The 14257-nt window shown below is 42.7% G+C and overlaps 1 pseudogene; it reads right to left on the bottom strand.

Annotated features, from left to right (window-relative positions):
- Window positions 1-2885: 2885 nt before the first annotated feature.
- LOC147912976 (U6 spliceosomal RNA) lies at window positions 2886-2986 on the bottom strand (annotated as a pseudogene).
- Window positions 2987-14257: the final 11271 nt, after the last annotated feature.

The following is a 14257-nucleotide window of genomic DNA, read 5'->3' as shown; positions in this document are numbered from 1 at the left end:
GGAATCAGACACATTTGCGTGTGGACCTCAGCTTGGTACTGGTCATGCAACTGTGTATAAGTTCTTTAATCTCTGTGAGCTTCAACTTCATCATCTGTGAAATGGGAATAATAAAATATATTTCACTTGGCTTATGTAAAGATCACAAGAATGTAATACAAAGAAAATATTTCACACTGAGTGTGTATACAGTTGAGTACTAAATAAGATGGCTGTTATTATTGTCTCAGGCTTTAGTTTGTTAGTGGTTTACTTACTGTTTATTTTTTAATCTGTTAATGATTTAACCAGAATGCTGTATCTTGTCTCTGTAGTAAACCCAGACATTTCCTTTCCTTGTCAATAACAGTGACAAAGTAGTTTTGTCAGCACCTATCTCCACTTGATGTGCTCATCATTAATCAACTGGATATGGGTTATTATTGTCAATACACAGAAATCTTAGAGTAAAAATACTGCATATTCAGTCTCTGACTTATCCGTACTTGAATTATTAATAGTGATTTATGTCTTTGGTAACCAGGGAGCATATTTATAGCTTTGTGTATAAAACAGTGTGCCTTAATCTTGGAGCTGGAGCCCAAGTTCCCAGTATAGGTAATAGCAGAAAGTCCAGTTTTACCCAATTCCAGGCCCTAACTCACCTCTTTTGACACATGTAGGAATCTGATAAGTTCGCCAGACTCCGGTGATAGAATGAGCCGTCCTGTCCCATCCAGTGCCACCTTGGTGTCAGGAGGGTTTGGCTGCTGGGTAGAAGTGGCCTTGGCCTGTGCTGCTAGACATGGTAGCCGGGGCAAGTGCGTTGGTCCAGGATCTGTGAGGAAGGCATCTTGTCCCAGCTGTAATGAGGTAGCTTCTGGATGGTAGTTTTTAAAAATCTTATGCAGATATGAGAATGTTGCAAAGAATATATTTATATTGGTTGAATATAAAATTCTTGAATCACAACCTTTCCCCACTCAAAACCCAATTGACTGTGCTTCTTTGTCTTCTGGTATTGAATGTTTCAGGGTCATTGAAGACCATACTAGTTTTTATTCCATTGTCAATAAATATTTTTCCTGCCTGGGTGCTAATACAAGTTTTTGTTGATCTGCTGGGCTAGAGATTTCAATAATTTCCTCCAATCTCAGAACCCCTTCGTAGAGAACTTGCCCCACCCTTAGCCCAGATGGAACGGTGCTAATTTCTATATGATCCTGTCCTTTCCGGCACAGTTAATTGGGCCATGGAGGACAACTATCCAAAGCTGGACCATCAATAATCTTATCCAGAAAGTTGTAAGTGGGGAACAGAGACTGAGTTTGTTACTTGTAGGAAGTTAAGCTCAAAGATAACATACAGTCATCCCCCCTTATCCACGGGGTACACCTTCCAAGACCCCCAGTGGATGCCTGAAACCGTCAATAGTACCGAACCCTATATACACTGTTTTTTCCTGTACATACACACCTATCACAAAGTTTAAATTATAAATTAGGCACAGTAAGAGATTAACAACAATAACTAACAATAAAACGGAACAATTGTAACAATATACTATAATAAACATTACCATAGATCTTAGCAACCTTGGCAGAAGATTTTTTTCTTTCCTTATTCCGTCAAGAACTTTCTCACCTTTTCACTTAAAGGAAGCACTTTACAGCTTCTCTTTGGCATCTCTGAATTGCCAGCATCACTACTCATGTGCTGTGGGGCAGTTATTCAGTAAAATAAGAGTGACTTGAACACAAGCACTGCGATACTGATACCGAGACAGTGGATCTGATAACAGCCGACTATTAAGTGACTACTGGGCGGGTAGTGTATGCAGCGTGGATACACTGGACAAAGGGATGATTCACATGCCGGGCGGGATAGTGTGAGATTTCATCACACTACGCAGAATGGTGTGCAATTTAAAACTTATGAATTGTTTATTTCTGGAATTTTCTATTTAATATTTTTGGACTGTGGTTGACTGCGGGTAAATGAACCCAGGGAAAGTGACACCGCAGGTAAGTGGGGACTACTGTAGACTCAAGTGCCACTCTTTCATTTGGGGGCAGCCATTACGAGCCAAGTATAAGCAAATAAGTAAGCAGAGAAGCCAGTTTGTAGAGAAATTTGGATGGAGGAGTCATGGAGAGAAAGTGACATGGAGAAGAGAGACAGAGAGAAACTCCTGATGATGGTTATTTTTCCCATGAAGTCCCGCTATGCTGCCATCATTGACTTCTACGAGATTCTCCTGTACCCTCCCGTAGTCAACTACCTCCAGCGTTGTTGTTCCTGTCAACACATTGACTGAGACATTCCTATAATCTGCTTTTTTCAAAAGGATATCTAATTGTTGATTTATTTTCATTGATGTTCTTTGGAATGTTCTTCTGATCTACATGCTAGGTTCTTTCCCCTAGCTCAGGAAAATTTGCTTAAGTTATTGATTCTATCTCAAATGTTCTGGTTTCTCTTTCACAAACTACTGTAATTCTTAGGTTGGAACATTGTCATATCTGTCATCTCTCTTTCCCTCTCTCTCCTTTTGAGCTTTTCTCTGCATTCTAAACAATTATTGTAATTTTCTTCTATTTATTATATCAAATTATTTTCGGAGATGTTTCCTGTCTGAAACAGTTCCCTTTCTCCTGTCGTACTGACTTTGGGGGCTTCTCTTTCCCTTTTCTTGTTTTCTATTCTAGAGCAAAAGTTATAGAGAGTGAAGATTGCTCTTGGCTATCACTGTCCATTCAAACGACGGTTAGGGTGCCGTGTCAAATTTACAGCTGAGGGACTGCTTCACATGTGTAACTCACAGCTCAGCTTCTAGTGTCAAGGAGGCACTTATTTATTCGCTTGTTTGTTTGTTTATCTTTGTTGAAGTAAAATTCAGGTAGCGTAAAATTTAAAAATATCCTTCAGGGATTTGTATGTCGTCCTTGCACACGGGTTGTGCTAATCTTCTCTGTATCTTTCCAATTTTGAAGTGAGCACGGAACGCATTTATTCAGTGTGACTCTGATGAGCTGAAGTGAAGTGATTTCCTCTACTCACTGCCTAGCTAGATGTGTGTGTGAGTGTGTGCGTGTATGTGTGCACGTGCGCACACAGATGCATTTCACCGTGTTTTAGTTCAGGTTTCCTAGAAAAGAGAGCCTTAGGTACAATATTCCGTGCTGATGTTTTACTTGGAGTTCGGTCCCAGGGAAGCAGGAGTGAAGCGGAAGGGGAATAAAGCAGAGAACGATTGAGGGGTGCATTGTTGAGCTGGACACTGCTTGGTATCCAGCATAAAGGGTTGCTGGATTTTATGGGTCCATCTTCAGATAGGCCACATGAAAAACTACACGTCAGAGAGGAGAAGAGTTTATGCACCATTTCCCATTGATCGCAAGTTCTCCACGTGGGGCAATTCGCCCGCATATCTGGATTGGGCACATGTGGGCATTTGGGGAGTCCCATGGCATCTCACACCCCAGAACTAACAGGTCCCAGGAGGTCCCAGGTCAGGAGGTGAGAGGCCCAGGGTATAGGTATGAGGGAAGGTGCTCTTGGGATGTGCTCATGGGAAGATGATTGCCATGGCAGCTGTCGTACAGTGAGTTCCCAAGGGCCCCTGAGTCGGATGCTCAGAGAGGACACTAGACTGTGCCTGTCCAGGTCAAGGTGTGGCCTATGCAGCTGAGGAAGTGGTGCTGTGAGTTCTGTCTTCAAGATTAAGTAGAAGTTTATAAGGAAACATATGAGTGGGAAGGAGATTCCAAGTGAAGGGAACTGTGAGAGCAAAGGCCCAGCGGTGAGACATGGCTCAGAGCAGGGGTTGCTGAATCATGGCAAATTTGTTTTTATTGATAAAGTTTCATGGTGACACTGCTATGGTCACTCCTTTGTGTATTGTCTGGGCTGCTCTCATGTTCCAATGGCAGAGTTGAGTAGTTATGATAGAGTCTGTAATATTTGCTATTTGGACCTTTATAGATAAAATTTGCCTACCCCTGGCCTGGAGTAGACAAGGAACTGCAAACAGTTCAGAGCTTCCAGAACAAGGAGGAGAGGGCTGTGAGCCCAGGCTGGAGAGTGGGCTCACAGGGGTCAGATGAGGAGGCCACACTTGCTAGGTAAGGAGCCACTAGGTGATTTTAAGCGGCTTCTCCAGACAAGGAACCAGAGCGTGAGACTAGTGTCTTTGGTGTCTACTCTACCGCTTCTGTGGAATTTTCCAGCATTGACTACAAACCAGACAATTCACAATCACTTGAATATAACCCACTCGAGGCATTGCTGTGGGAGACACAGAAAGGCATCCTGGGAGCACTGAATTTTCTTCTCTGTGACTCCTCTCGTTACCTGCCCCAGCTACTCTGGTCAGGCCATGTGCCTGGTTCTATCCGTGCATGGCTCCCGGGAGTGCAGACCTGCTGCTTCCTCTTGCATGAACCCAAGCCTGCAGGCCTCTGTGGCACTCAGCACAGGGAGAGTTAGAGAGTAACAGGTGTGCTGGCCATTCTTCCCCTGATGAGGGCCCCTTACCTTGAGCCATGAGAGGGCCCAGCTTGTGCAGCCATTGCAGAAGAGGGAAGGGCTGGTGTTCAGAGTTTGAGTAAAATGCCTCTTAGGCTGGGAGGGGCTGGAGGTATCAGTAGAAGTTACAAGTGGGCTTGGGGGTGTTGGGCAAAGGAGGGAAAGTGAGACTCTCCTACACCTTTCTGATCGTGTCTTTCCCCAAGTCCTGGCCCCTCCTTTGCTTCTTAAAAACCTTGTGACTCTGAGAGGCAACTGATCCGTGAGACTTTAACACTGGGACAGCAAAGCCAGTGGCTTATGTTGCCAGGTCAGAAGTGGAGGGTGGAAAGAGAACTAGGCCTTAGAGAACCAGGCCTTAGAGGACCTCATCTAGCACTTGAGAGAGAGGCTTGACTCTCACCAACCCCTTCTGATCCTTTCACACTCTTCACAAAAGTAAATAGAAAATATTATATGTAATGACCTGTGTTAAGAGGCTGAGGAAAGGATGAGCCCCCATGAAATCGAAGCCAAGGGATCATTCCCTTCATACCGCAGCTGATCGGCAGACAGGGGAAAAGTCTCGTTGTTCACTGCATTGTTTCCTGAAGCAAGTTAATAAAATGGCACCACGGGAGGCAGCTCTACGGATTCCTAACCGGGAGCAGAAACTCAGCTGAGTTTCTCACTGAGCCTGAGAAACACCAGGTATAAGATTTTGGCCTTTGTTGGTAGACGTCCCACCTTTGCAGAAAGATGCCATAACCTCTCCATAGAGTGTTTGAATAATTGCAAATAGAATAAAAAAGCAAACTCCAATTACTGGGAAGGATTAAGAACGTTGATGGAAGGTGTCTGCATGGTCATTAAACTTATTATAAAAATTACCTCACAGACTGTGAAGAATTCCAAAATCTTGGTAATTATTAACTGTTTATCCCAAATGACTGGCATATTCCTAACTGAGAGAAGACTGAAACACCATTCAGTGTCTTGGGAAATTTAATGGGAGTTCAAAATTAAGCCCACTTTCTGTTGAGGAACAGCTAGAGAAGTTGACAAAGGCTTTCAGCAACAATGGAAATTATGTCTCTAAATTGTATTTGCTAGTGTGACTATTACTTTGGGTTAAATGCCAATTAAGCTACTGTCCAAGTGATACATGAACTATTTAAGTTATCAAGATATAGCTTCTGTTTCTTGTCAAGTCATGGAAAAATCTATGATGTGGTTCTTCTTGCTTTAACAAAGTCAGAAGAGGATCAATGGATTCTTGTCGAAGTTACACCAATAATTTGCAATAGTGTTGATTTTTTTCCCAAAGAGTAGGATCAAATAGCTTCTGCCTGTGTGGTTTTCATTATTTAAGATTAAAATTAGAATAAAGTTGCATCTGAAAAGTGAGATCAGATCTGAGAAAAACAAAATATCCTTAGCTATTTATTTATTTATTTATTTATTTATTTATTTATTTATGGGGAAGATCAGCCCTGAGCTAACATCCGTGCTAATCCTCCTCTTTTTGCTGAGGAAGACCGGCTCTGAGCTAACATCTATTGCCAATCCTCCTCCTTTTTTTTCCCCCCAAAGCCCCAGTAGATAGCTGTATGTCATAGTTGCACATCCTTCTAGTTGCTATATGTGGGACGCGGCCTCAGCATGGCCGGAGAAGCGGTGCATCAGTGCGCGCCCGGGATCGAAACCCAGGCCGCCAGTAGCGGAGCGCGCGCACTTAACCACTAAGCCACGGGGCCGGCCCCCTTAGCTATTTAAATCATCGTCATCACCCCTTTTACCTCTTGGTCTTGGCAAAGCGTGGGAGGCAAAGTAAGTTAAATGCAAATGAAAAGTATCTAGTACAAAATGTGAGGAGACATTATGCCGTATTGCATGACCTCAGCTGTGCATATTCATTTGGTTAAAAAATGTATCATGTACCTATTATGTACCAGACATAATAGCACATGTGTTCACCACTGTGTGGGGGAGGCAATATGGGAAAAAACCTAAGTTTCTGCCCTACTGAAACTTACATGTAATGATACTAACAAAGAATTCATGTAATATTAAATCTCACCAAGGCCAGTATGGGCTGGTGGAGACAGCTTTTGTTGGTAAATTTAGAAATCCATACTTTAAATGTAACTGTGCCACCACAAAACAGCTATATGTCCTCAGGGAAGTCACTGATATTTTCACTGCTCTGTAACCTTCTGAAGGGCAGTGCCAGAATCTAATTGTCTGAGTCTCCTAAATTGTCTAACAGATTCCTGTGTCTAATAGATGTTCCATAAATGTTTGTTGAATGAACAGACCTCATGTTCTCTTACATTTCTAGCATTCTCTTCAATGATTATGGGATTACAGATTACTTTTGTCACTGAGAGTAAAGCTTTATGCCTCTTATATGTCAGTTTTTAAACAAACTCCTTAAAAAAGGAATGCAGGAGAGATGGCCCTCCTTCCCTCCTCCACACACATGCTAAAGAAGCCAAAGAATCATTCATCACGGCCCGAATACTCCCTGACCTGGCATTTGCCTGGCTCTTCTATTTGTGTCTCTATCAAAGATGACCTTGACTGGTCATCCAGCACCTCTTGGTCCACTGACCAGGGTCATCCAGCACTCATCTGCTTGGCACTCTGATCCCAGCAGCCCAGGTTACCTCCCTAAGACAAAGGGCCCCCATAAACAATGAGTGGATCCACTGCAAATTTAAAATCCCATAATTATATGTAAAAAGGGGATTTTTCAAGGATGGCAGTAAGAGGAAAGAGGTAGGTGATCAGTGGGTCCCTAGCCAATGAAGGGACTCCCATTATGTGGTAACCATTTCTCCTCGCTTCTGACTCCTCCTCTACCGGCTGAGCCGACCCTCAAATTCAAGGATAGTGTCTGTCTTGCACATCACCGCATGTTCAATGGCAGGCGTGTTTGCTGAATAAACGAATGAATGTATTCAGGCTCTGTCTTAGTCACTTCAGGCTGCTAGAACAAGTGATCACAGACTGGGTGGCTTAAACAGCAAACTTTTATTTCTCACACTTCTGGAGGCTAGAAGGCCAAGATCAAGGTGCAGGCAGATCTGGTGTCTGGTGAGGGCCTGCTTCCTGGTTTATGGCTGGCTGATTTCTTGCTATATCCTCATATGGTCGAGAGAGAGAGAGAGAAAGAAGAAGCAAGCTCTCTTGTTTTTCTTCTTGTAAATGTAGTAATCATATCATGAGGGTTCCACCTTTATGACCTAATTATCTCCCAAAGGCCCCACTCTCTAATACCATCACACTGGGGGTTAGGATTTCAACATATGAATTTTGGGGAGACACTAACATTCAATCCATAACAGGCTCAATCTCTTTTTATGGGGTTCTTACTTACTTTTCTAACATTTCTCTGTAAATTGTTTATTAGTCGTAACCATTGAGTTTGTAATCATCATTATATTAAATTTTGGTATAATTTCAATGTAGGCATCTGTGTCTATATTAAAAACCAAATGGAACCCAAATCTCTACTCAAACAAGGCAAGCATATTCAATTATCATCTAAATAAGTAATTAAAAAACATCTTTGAACAGTTGGGGAAACTTGAATATATACTAGATACCGATAGATATTAGAAAATTATCAATAATTTTCTTAGGAGTTATAATATTATGATTATGTAGGAAAATGTCTTTATTTTTAGGAGATGCATGATCATATAGCTGGGGTAAAGTGTCATGATATCTGTAATTTTCCAATCACTTGCAATATCTATTTATTGTCTACTTATCTATCTATCAATCTACCTAGATAAAACAAATATGGCAGAATGTTAACAATTTTGGATTGTTTGGGTCTATGTGTGATCATCATTCTATTCTTCTGTGTGTTCAAGAATTTTCATATAAAGCATTGGAAAAAGTGATGTAGCAGATGTTTATGATCTCGGGGATAAATGTGACCCCAAAGATTCATCTGTTTCAAGCTTGCCTCCCACCAGAAACACACTTGAACCACGAGTGTTGGAGAATAGTCTTTCCTTCAAGAAAGCATTCCTCCGTCTTCTTTGGCAGCCTATTCTGTACTTTCATAATCTTTGCTGTCAAGAAGTTCTTTCTTATGTCTCTTTCAAATCATAACTGAAATCCTTGAGTCTCTTAGCTATTTTGGTATCTTCTGATTTTGAAACTTAGTCGGAGGTTTGGAGCAGGTGCTAGATTCCTACTTTTCTGCAGGATTCAAATTCCCATAGGTATTCTGGAATGGTAAGACAAGCTTCTCTCCAGTGTGGTCTGATATTTATCTGGAAGCTCTGTAAGGAACAGAATGCAGCTCTATGACGCCAAGCCAGCCATGCACATGTCTCATTCCCTCACTTCATTCACTGCTCAGAAGGGGGGCCTTTCCTTCCCTGACTGCCCCCTCTGAAATAGCACCCCATTACTGTCTCCTTGTCTCTTCGATTTACTTAAAACAAAAAAGCATTGATCATTACCTGACATTATATCACACATTTGTTATTTATTTATTGCCCGTCTCCTCGATGAGAAGGTACATTCTGTGAGGGTGGGGGCTTAGTCTATGCCAGCAGTTCTCCAACTAGAACGTGCATCAGAATCTCCTGGAGGACTTGTTAAAAAACAGATTGCTGGGGCCCCACCCCCAGAGTTGTGGTTCAGTGAAGTGTGACCCAAGAATTTGCATTTCTACCAAGTTCCCAGGTACTACTGATGCTCCTGGCCCCAGCACCACATTTTGAGAACCACAGGTCTATTATTTGCCAATGTATCCCAGCACATGGAATAGTAAGTCTCCATAAACACTTGTCGAACGGAACGGATGAATGAATGAATGAGTGGAAGCTGGCTTGCTGATATGATCATTGGGCTCTGGACATGGGAGAACTTTGAAAATCAAATAACACGCAGCTGAGGAAACCAATGTGGTTCCCACACGGGAGGCCTCTGACTTGGGGCCTGTCTCCAGGTACGCTTTGCTAAGAAGAGCTTGGGCACAAAATATTGTTTTAAGTCATTTTTCCCAACCCTCGACAAGGAATTTAGGGATGTTTAGGAACATTTTAGACTTCTGAGGACGATGTCATAGAGAACAAATTCTATCTAATTCCCCACAGTGCCCTTACCAGGAGTAGAATATAGAAGTAGACAATCCAGTGGTCTTTATCAGAACAGTCTGGTGGTCTGAATTTGTAGGACATTTCTTCTTTTTTGGTTTGATGTCTTCCTAGGATGCTTTTCCTTTGTTAGGGATGCTGTCAGCCATGTAGAGAATGAGGTTAGCGAACCGAGTGCAGGAGAATAAGAACAGAACAAGCTCAGGTATTATTATTAACAATACGTTATATGTGCATAGAACAATAGTTTGCAAATGCCACAAATGATCTCATCTTTCCTGGAATTATTCTGCAGTGGACAGTTTGGTGTTTAAGGAACTTTGGGCAAGTTGAGCAATTTGCGTTAACAGATGTACATTTGTTGGTCAAGACTGTGGAACCATGCCCTAGAGTGAAGATAAGTTCTAGTTTGAAAACGCCTGCGTGCACTATGTGTACACACATGCGTGCGCACACACACACACACACACATCAACTAAATACAAGAGTTTGTGCCCTGGAATCCCGGCTGAAAGAAGCAGTGCTGCCCTGGGTGCGCTCAGACCGATTGGGAGTGGGGTCTGGTGTGTTTTCCAGGTTCTGTTTTGGTGTCAGATTGAGTGGAGATAGAGCGTCCATTAATTTAGCAGAGCATCTGGGAACTTGAAAGCCAGAAAGAGCCACACAATTTATCAATCTTAATTTGCTCACACTGCAGTTAGACAGAGAAAATCTTCGGGAGACTCTGACAGGACACAGATGTTCTTTCTCCGTTTGGCTGATATCACACACACCAGCAAAGCTGCACAGAGCCCCCTCCCCCGACTTCCTCAGCCCCCCTCAAGCCTCGTCCCTTCCACCTCGGCCTGCTGTGCTAGTGCCTACACAGTATTTAGTAGCAGAAACACACTAATTCATTTAGCTATCTTCTGGGTAACCCTCCTTGCAGAAAACTACCTGATTATAAGCTGTTGGCTCTGGGGGGGCAGGGTGAAACTTTTGATCTAGTAAGTATTTGTGTTCGTAAGTAGCAGATTGAGAGGGAATTGTCCAACCCACACTGTATTCAGGATGCTCTCAGATCTCAGAAATGCTCTCTGCATCAGCCATGGTGCAGGCAAATGGAAGGGTAATGATTGTCACTTCATTATTTTAAGTTCCTTGAAGGTAGGAATTGAATCTTAAATGTCTTTTATTTTCCTACAGTTTCTCCTATAATGCCTTATGGAGCAATGCTCAATTAATGTGTACGGCTGAATGGGGTCATTGGGCTCTCACCAACATATCCATTTCCGTACATTCATCTTCTTTTAAATTTCTTCTTGAAAATGCAGTTATCAATCCCATAGGATTAAAAACAAACAAATTTCTCTATTCTTTAGGTTATTGATTTTCTGCTATGTACCCTGTCCTAGACCAGGTTCTGGGCATACAGAAGTCGATAAGGCAGACAGAACTTTTAGCTCCACGCACTTTAAAATGTGATGGTTGAGACATGGAGGTAAGCAGCTGTTGCTCACAGAGTGATAAATGCCATAGGGGCAGGGGAGGGGGCAGTCCTGGGTTTTAGGAAATGGCACAGCTGATTTTGTATTCTGGTCTGGGGGTCAGGGAGGAGGAAGCAATGCTTATTTTGATTCTAGAGCATGAGAAGGAGTGAGCCAGGTAAAGAAGAGGGGTGAATCTTAGCGCCCAGTTTACGAAGGAAGGGAGTGTGATATTTTGTTGTTGCTGCAGTTGCTTTGGCAGGGAGAGAGAGGAATTTCCCTTCACTTTCCTAGTGGTGACCTTACGCATGAGAGAAGTGACTTTTCTTCTGTGATTTTGAGGCATGAGATTCTTGATGTTTGCACTATACCTTTGATTTTAGCCATTATATTTCAGAAGCCCTCAGCAAAAAGATAAATGTTCCCAGGGAGAGGTAATAAAAAAATCATTACCCATTAGCAACTTTAAATGAATTAAATGATCTCTTCACGTGTTCTAGTCTCCTCTCTGGGTTCTGAAAAAATGAGCAACAAGGCTGTTGAATTTTGAAGGGAGGAGGTGAAGTTCAGAAGAAGGAAGGAAAACCAGAGATAGTAAGGTCTTGAGGTTCTCAATGGGGCTTTGGGGAACACTATTTCAATCTGCTGTTACAAGGTCTTACTTTGCTCCTCTCAGAAGGTCCTATGACCAAATAAGCAGGGAAAACATGTGATTAAAGAAAGTGAAAGTTTATTTATAGGGCTTTTCAGAGCCTCCACGATGCCAAGATGTATTGTAATTCTCCAAGAGACGTTATTAAGTTAAGCATTTCCTAAATGTATTTGACCATGGCACCCCCTTGGTAGAAAATTTTATGGGGTTAGTGTTCCAGGCGTCACATTTTTGGGAAATTCTGGTTTGTGTATGGAGTAGTCGAAAGGAAAGACAACTCCAGGAGGGGCCCCATTGTCTCACTGCAATAACCAGAGCATTACCTGGTGGAGGGTATTGAGTTGACGCTTTTTACCAAGGATCAGCCGTATTTCTTGCATAAATATCTGTGTGCCTGACCTACTGCAGAGTTTGGAATATTTTTGTTCTGTAAACAATCCTCCTCTTATTTATTTATAATTTTTTTTGAGATTAAAGTTGTGTGCTGTGGTCCCTAAAATGAGGCAGACCCGTGGAGTGTCTGAGCTCTTACGCACTTGCTTTCCAGCAAAATGCTCAAACTATGCTATAAACGTCCCATGCAATCCATCTTGTCCACTTGACCTCTTTTATCTTGCTTAGCTTATCAGTTCATCATGGAAACACACACTTTCACCAAGCTGACCATGACTATTTATATACATTTGGAAGACATTCCACTGGAAATTACTCTCCAAATGTTCTGTTCAGTATAGCAAGGAAGTGGTAATAGGACCCCACTGTTTCATCACTGTGTTTTCCTTAAGACAGTTTCCTGCGGTGTTATCAGCCAGTTAAGGATTAAGAAAATCTCCTGCAGGCATTCCAAAACTTCCTTCCAACTCTTTTGGTTTCTTCTGGAACAAGAAACGTTTAAGCTATTTCTTTGCTAAAAGCTGAGAAGGCAAAATCTGAGAGGAAAGGGGGGGAGAGCTATTTGTTTTCCTTATTTCAACTATTTAAATATCTACCATACACAGGAGACTCTGCTGCGCACTGCAAAAAATGTGGAAAGGGGTATGATGCGGCCACGTGGCTCTTGCCATCAGGAGGCTGACAAGAGAGAAAAACAAGATATCTGCATAATTGATTAACTATCAGGCAGAGAAAGGCAAATAGGAGATAAGAACAAAATGCCAGAGACTCACACTACAACTGAGGTGAAGGGAAAATTCTGTGACGACTCCATGAGAGAGGAGGTGGCATTGGAGATAGACTTTGAAGGATGGAAGGGATTTCACCTTGAAGACAATTGTGGATGATGTTTCATGGGGGTGGGGTGGGGGGAGGATAAGAGCAAAAACGTGGACATGAGGTGGGTTCAGGAAGCAAATAGGAAGTGTTTGGATACTAGCACTAGCTCATCCTGTAAGGTCAGGTAGAAATCAGGAGTCGCTCTGGACTCCTCCTCTGCCTCCCACCAACGTTCACTCAACAGGTCCTCAAGTCCTCTGGATTTTATCTCCTGAGCATCTTCCAACTCCCCTTTCATCTTTCCTCACCCATCTTTTTGCAATCCACCACTAACTGGTTTCTCCCTTTCCTCTTGGGCTGCCTCTAATCTCTCCACAGTGCCCCCAGAGAAAACTTCCCAAGAGGCAAACCTCACTCTTCCACACGCCTTCCGCAGCAGCCCCTGGCCATCAGGATAGAGCCCAAATTCCTGACCATCACCTGGGCTCCACAGTCACACGGACCTGGGCTCAAATTCCAGCTCTATCTTTATAGCTTATGTGACCAGCTGTGTTAGCCTGAGCTGTGTAACCAAACCTCAGTTTCCTCTTCCAGAAAGTGGCATCATTAGTGGCCATCATTCGTATTCTTTTCACTGTTTCTCCTCCTACTCCTTCCCTGCCCCCTTCCCGCTGCATCCTGGCCCCAGCTCCAGGGCACTGCTCACATCCGCAGTTGCACAACGTTCTCTCTTGGCCTTACCTCTGTCCTTCCATCCTCTTCCGTTCCTCCAGTATCTCTTCCTTTTGGAAATCTGCTGGAATCCTCCTCTCTGTCCTTCCTGGTCCCCAGGGCCTATTGTGTACCTATGCCCCCTAGTACACACCTCACAGTGTTGTGCGCCTTCCTCTTCCCATACCTGGCTGACTGTGTCTCCGGGATAGATTCCCAGAAGTGGAATTGCTGGTCAAAAGATATGTGTATTTTGAATTTAGATACCCAGTGTTAGATTGTGCTCTTGAAAGGGGATCAGTTTCCACTCCCACAAGCAGTGGATAAAAGGGCCTTATTTCCCTCTGCCCATCTAACCCTGAGTAGGATCACTCTTTTTAGTCTTTGCCAAGCCCATATGTGAAATATGATATATCATTGTTCTTTAATATGACTCTCTTTGATCTCTAACAGCTTTTCATGGTATCTGCAGGTCTACCTTTGTGAATTGCCTCTTTCTTTTTTGCCCCTTTTTTTAGTGGAGAATTATTCTTTCTCTTATTGATTTGTAAAATTCCTTTCTATATTCACCTTTAAAAAGATGCATTGCAAATATTTCCCCTAACTTG

Source organism: Ceratotherium simum, chromosome 32 (assembly GCF_057802395.1).
Source record: "Ceratotherium simum simum isolate JZ-2026a chromosome 32, ASM5780239v1, whole genome shotgun sequence".
Lineage (NCBI taxonomy): Eukaryota > Metazoa > Chordata > Mammalia > Perissodactyla > Rhinocerotidae > Ceratotherium > Ceratotherium simum.
The sequence above is the reverse complement of the archived record's forward strand: the minus strand, read 5'-3'. Positions and strand labels throughout refer to the sequence as shown.